This window comes from Cibotium barometz, chromosome 22 (genome assembly GCF_041138505.1).
Source record: "Cibotium barometz isolate CiBa-2024 chromosome 22, ASM4113850v1, whole genome shotgun sequence".
NCBI lineage: Eukaryota > Viridiplantae > Streptophyta > Polypodiopsida > Cyatheales > Cibotiaceae > Cibotium > Cibotium barometz.
In genome coordinates, this window is record NC_141067.1 from 50,204,263 (window position 1) to 50,210,691 (window position 6,429).

The window sequence follows — 6,429 nt, forward strand, 5'->3', positions numbered from 1 at the left end:
TTTTAAAAAAAAACACAAAATTTGACCTTATGCACTTGCAGTCGGGACGTCATATAGACACTGCTCTAGGGTCTAGGGCACCTTCTAGAGTACCTACGCAGGAAAGTGGGACCCAATCAGTAGAAAATTTGGCAGTTTTTGCTGAAACCTTTTCCGAATCCCAATCTGATACCCTTTTCAGGACAACTAGCTAATTGCTTATGGACAATCTAGGGCCGTCAAATAGTCATCCCTTAGCCCCAAATAGGACACCCACAAGATCTTTTAATCCATTTGAAGCCAAAATCATGGGGTTACCACTCAATGTGAGACTTCAATATGTCTACACGAATGCTCAAGGAGCTGAGATCTTTAGGGATCCACAACAACGGTATCTCGTTAAGATTGCAGACTTTTTCTCAAAGCTTGATAGAGCACCTCTAGTCAATGACCATGGTAACATGTACATGGGTGGAGATGGTGTTCGCTATGAAGTCACCTATCATCCAGAGAATGTAGACAAATTAGGAGAGCTCTCTAAGAGTGAGTTCCTAGATTTATCAAAGCCTTCCGGAGCAAGGGAGTCTAGAGATGATTGGCTCATTGATCCAGACATGCCTGGACCATCCAATGCCCAGTCCTCAAAGCCATTCATAGATGATTTACTTTTTGTAGATCTAAATTTGGAAAGGGATAGGAAAGGCAAGAGCAAAATGGATCAGGGGGCTGAGAACCAATGGGAGTTTGTACGACAAATTCCAATGACAAAGGTCTTTCAGGATGACCCACTTCAAGAGATCTATAAGGACTCTTTAGAAGGATATTATGCCACAACTAAATTGCCAGAGCTAGATCTTCCTCTAGCACTTGTGGTGGTAGTCGAGAAGCTTGCAGGATACAAGAACCGAATCGTTGATAAATGGGCCAATGAATACCGAACCTTAGATTGGAAGGAGATTCGTCATCTCATGTGGAGAGGACAACCATTATTCATGGAAGTGTTCTCAACCAATACAGCTAAACCAAGAGAGACAGCCTTTTTTGGAGAAACTGTTGCTCCTCCCCTATGAGAGTTCACTAGAGAGGGACCATCAACATCAAAGTGGACCACTGCAAGTAGCCCAACTCTAGCACCAAGATATTATCCTAAACCAAAAGTGCGACCATAGATCACACCACAACAATGTTTCTCTCACTATGACAATCGGAGGGTAGGGGAGCCAACTCGGCCTCCCATAAATGCACCTCTTGAAATGCGGGTAACAAGATCTTTGGAGGGGGTTGGTGAGGCAAGTAATAGGGGACCCACATCAATTTGGGATGCATATGGACCACCTTACAAAAGAGAGGAACCACTGAGAGTGAGAGGCCGTAGGCCTGATGATGAGTATTCAAGACGAGTAAGGCCATCAACTCTTCAGAAACTGGTAAAGAAGTACGAAGGGTCGGGAGATCCATATGACCATGTAGCAGCATTTAGGCAAGCAGTTCGAGCTGAGCAAGTGACTGACAAGCATACGCAAATTGAAGGGTTTGGGCTCACTCTTGAGGGAAAGACCCTTGCTTGGTTTCACGCACTAGAGGCTTCAGACAAATCTTCTTTACGAGTTTTGGAAGAGAGATTCATTGCTGCTTTTTCCTTGATGGGAGTTCAGCATGACATAGTAGCAAACATCTACTCTTTTAAGCAAGGCGAGACTGAGAGTGTTAGAGAGACTGTGTAAATAGGATAAAGCAGTACATTAATCGTTGCCCAGAAGATGAGAAGCCCACCCAGAGTCGATTAATTTCTCTCTTCTTAAAAGGACTCAAAAGTTCAACACTCCACACACATCTCTATGCAAAGAAGCATACAAATTTCAATGAGTGTTGCCATGATGCTATGGATTTCACAGATAACTTCAAATTCCAAGATGGTACTGGCCCTAAGGTGTAACCAAGAGATCAGTGGGGTGATGACCAAAGTTCAGGGTCTAGCGCACTAGTAAATCCAAACCACATAGCTAACCTAGTACTAAGGAGATTGGGACAAACCTATCGCCCACCCATGCAGCCAGAACAACAGCAGCAGCAAGAGCAAATGAGGAGTGTACTACATACAGGTCCTCATCTTTGTGGAGCATGTGGCGGTAACCATAAAACCGAAGAATGTAATACCTTTTCTCCTCTAGTCACAAACCAACCCACAAAGAAGTGGTGCTAGGCCTGTGCTTGGAATTATACCCACACCACATAGGAATGTACTCGCATTGCAAGAATGAGACAAGAACGTGAGCAGCAAAGGGGTGCAGTGGCTCCACAAACGCATCAACAATACACTAATTTTGAACGTAAGCCACCGATGGCACAAGAGCAAGCATGACCTGTACTTGGAGCTCAACCTCCTGCTCCTAGGACTGCTCCTATGAGGTTTGTTGACTACGACAATTCAAATATGTGTAAAGACTTGGTAAACCCAAGCTATGTGGAGGAGGAATATGCATCATATTCATCCAAGAAAAATCTCTTTGAAAGTTTCGCATATCCAAGCCAACCCAAGCACGGGAGCCTCAACCAGGGGAACAAAATTCTTTGATGTTGATAGGCGGCTACCAACCTAGGACTCCAGGCGCCTCAGGTCAATGGCAACAAAGAAAAGTAGAAGCCAAACTAATGGGCCCCTTTTATGAGTGCGGAGAGAACCCCATTGGGCTCGTGATTGTCCACATCACCCAAGGCAAGCAGCTCGATCCAATACAATAGTACCACAGTTTCCACCAATTGAAAGATATTTTCTAGGGTGTTGTGTAGAACACTTTCCAAAGGATTATTTGTTGAAACCACATGAGGAAGGCACCTCTCAACCAAAAGTCTCACTCAACTTTGTAGAGGCAGTTCCATTTCCACCTTCATCAGAGAATGAGGATGTCGTGCCACTTAGAGTCATGACTAGATCACAGACACGAAATGCCGAAATGCAGACTGATGAGACACCTCGAACTAGGGATGCAAAGGCAAATCTAGTGGACAAGACCCTACATTCCAATAGAAAAAGGACCACTAGGAGGAAAAAGAACCGCAACAACGAGCAAACTAAGAGTGCATCCACTAATTCTCTAGAAGTCTCTAATCAAAACATGAAGGATCAAGCTTTTACATCCCAAGAAGTGCATGAGGAGCATCAACCTCAACCTGGGCCTAGTGCTAAACAAGATGAGGCTAGTACAACCGAGGATAGTTCTGGGGGTTCTGTTTTTGTGGATAAGGTGAACAAGACTCTAGATGCCATAATTGATGCTCATAGAAGTCACATTGCAGCTTTATCTGAGCTATCCAAGAAGCTTCAAGAATACCCAAACCCTGGTGAGGAGAAGATCAATCTAGCTATACATCAGCAACTCATTTAGGGAAGCTCAATCAATACTTGAGGGCCACCTCCACCTATCCCTCGGGGCCCAACCTCTCTTAAGCCAACATTAGAAACCATACCAGAAGTGTCATCAAGTTGGGAAATGAAAAGTGAGCTGATCTCACAAGCCCATATTGACACCCCATTGAAAGAAGGCATTCTGCCACCACCTCTAGTCTTGCCTTCCCATGCAATGATGAAGTTATTGATGCTAACGAGGACATGGCAAATGAGATGTGGGCAGCAGTTCATGAGAAAGTTAATGAGAATATGTCCTCTATTATTTCACCTCCATTCTCTGAAGTGGATTTTACCAGGGGCACAGAAAACAGCTTTAGACGCCCAAGCATCCAAGAGGAAGTTCAAACAATTGTTTCTCCTAGAAGTAAGCATACAATGAAAACCTTACCATCTTATTTGGGAGAATATGAGAACTATTCTCAAACCTTGAGGATACCTTCCATGCATAGAAGGTTGACAAAGGAGATGGATATGGGTATCGTGCAAGCTATTTTGTCAGCACCAGTGGCTTGTACCTTACCTTTGCTTGATTTGATAAAGCTTCGACCAGAGTTGTGGAATGATATTGCCACCATGTTTTTCAGAGCAGGTATTGCTACAAAAGGGTCACCATCAATGTACTTTACACCTTGAGACAAAGCATGTTATGCCAATGCCTATCAACAAAGTAGGAAAGTTTTGTGAGGACGATCAGGGAAATGCTACCCTCCCATTAGAAGTGCGAAAAGTAGCTTCAACTCCAATACTTGATAGTGGTGCAGGAGTGGGCATTGTGACAAGGTCCATTTGGGAGAAGTGGGGCAAACCAGCTATTAGGAGTACAAGGATGCACTTGCAGCAGCTGGCAGATGGAAGCTTAAAACATCCCATTGGGCTGCTAGAGAACATATTGGTCACCACATGTGGGATTGAATATGAGCACACATTTGCAGTAGTGGACTTTGGAAAGCATCCAAACTATGAAGTGATATTGGGTAGACCATTCATGCGACAATTTCAAATGATTCAAGATTGGGGATACAATTATTTGTATCTCTGACATGATTCTGTCATCACAAGGGTCAACCTAAAGAATCACTCATATCGTGATGTAACAAGGTCTCCGCCCAATAGATGAGTTTGATTCTACTTCATCTGAGGGCTCAAGAGTTACATTGTCAAATGGGCGAGAAGATCTATGGATGTGTGGAGCCTCATGTAAGGATTTCAACACTGAAAGACTTAAGGGTAATCGAAGTGTATCAGATGAGGCATACATTCCACAACCCTTCTCTGAGCACTTAATTGATCCCCTAGAATGGAGTCATGTCCTTGCAACATTATCGACATGTGCTTTACCTAAGACAATTCAATTTTGTGACTCAGATGGATATGACATTATTCCTATACGAATGGTACAACCACGTAACCTTCTAAATGATTTGTACTATGGGGTTGCATCCACAACACTGCATGTAGAGGAAGTCTCAGTGGACTCGAATCGGCTAATGATGCTGATAAGGAAGACGGATGGGACTCTGATTTTGATGATGATGTGATAATCCCCAAGGAAGAGTTAGGAAAGGCACACCTACTCTTGAGAGGAAGGGAGGTTCAAATAGAGATCGCTCGAAGCCGACCCAAATGTAAATGCTATAAGACCCATAAGAGAATCCGTAAACAAGATGAGAGGGAACGACGTGAGTGAATACAAAAAGAAAACAAGGAGTTTAAGAATGGAGCATATCCATGTAAGGTTTTGGATTAATGGAAAACTACTTTGGAAATTGGTCAAGTATCCATGAGAAAGCAAACCAAAGCTCACATATAATGGACGTTAACCAACTCGTAGGCATTAGCAACCGAGTTTAAAATGCGATATTATGAGGTTTTCAATCTGCACCTTCTTCTTCAATCTTTAAGCCACTTTTACCAACTCATCCTTGTTTTAACTCAGAGGATTATCAAGCTCCTGAGGAAAAGGTGGTAGAGGGGCCTCCAAAGCAAAGTGAGACTACCTTGTTATGAATGGTCTAGATCTAAACGGTTGAGGAGGTCTTGAACCTCCTGCAATCATTGCAAAAAAGGAACAGAGGAACTTGATGCATTGGTGAGTGGGCTCTTCCCCTTTTGTCTGATTTGATCTTCTTGCCTAATGCATGCAATAAGGGTGCCTAGTGTAAGATTGGGCACATTGGAATGGGTTGTGATGAATGCTTGCCACCACGAATCAAGTAGTGCGGCAAGAAGAGTTGTCACTTGGATGTCCTCCGTTAGTTGCAGACCAGCAATTAAAAGGTTGTCGTTGGCAGTTTGCCATGCCTCAAGGAATGCCTCTGTTGTCGGATAATTCTTTAGTTGTATTTCATTTGATTGCCTATGTAGTAAAACACGTGAAATGACATTAGTCTGTTGTTATTGTGTTTGTAACAGGTTCCACATCACCTGCACATGCGAACGAGTTGAAGTTGGCGATCTCCGAGATGAAGAATGATCTCAGTTCGGACTTCCAGGTCTTTCTTTTTCCATGTGGCCTTTTCATCATCTATGGGTGGTACAACACCGGTAGCAACAGGTTGCAGAGCAAGGTCAGGTCCGGTTCCTGCAATAACGCCCCAATTTTTTGCTTTCTCAAGAAGCATCTTGAGGCGCATGCTCCACGGCTGATAATTTGGGCCGGTTAATTTTTCGATGTCATAAAATTTGGATGTTGACGATTGTGATTGTGCCGCAGCCATTTTCTTCTTGAAAAGTCCGGATGTGATCAAGAAGAAAGTGCTGCAGCAGCAGAAGCGAAGGTGGTTAAATCACAGGATACGAGGCGTTGTCTTTACGATACCATATATGTAGACAAGCCTAACCTCTGAAGCGATTATAATTAAGCATTAATTATAAAACATTATTCAATTGTAATGGTCAGAGATACAGAAATACTCAGGAGACCGAGAGCGCGGCTTTAGACAAGATATCGATTGATTGTATTATGAAAAGGTTTGATTGTATTTCCAAGAAGGCTTTATGTCGGTTCTTTCAAAGATTGTGACGTTTCATTGTTTTCTTAT

At 43.1% G+C, this 6,429-nt stretch overlaps 1 pseudogene; it reads right to left on the reverse strand.

Moving 5' to 3' along the window:
- Positions 1–5,440: 5,440 nt before the first annotated feature.
- On the reverse strand, positions 5,441–6,024 carry LOC147626690 (uncharacterized; annotated as a pseudogene).
- Between the last annotated feature and the right edge of the window lie 405 nt (positions 6,025–6,429).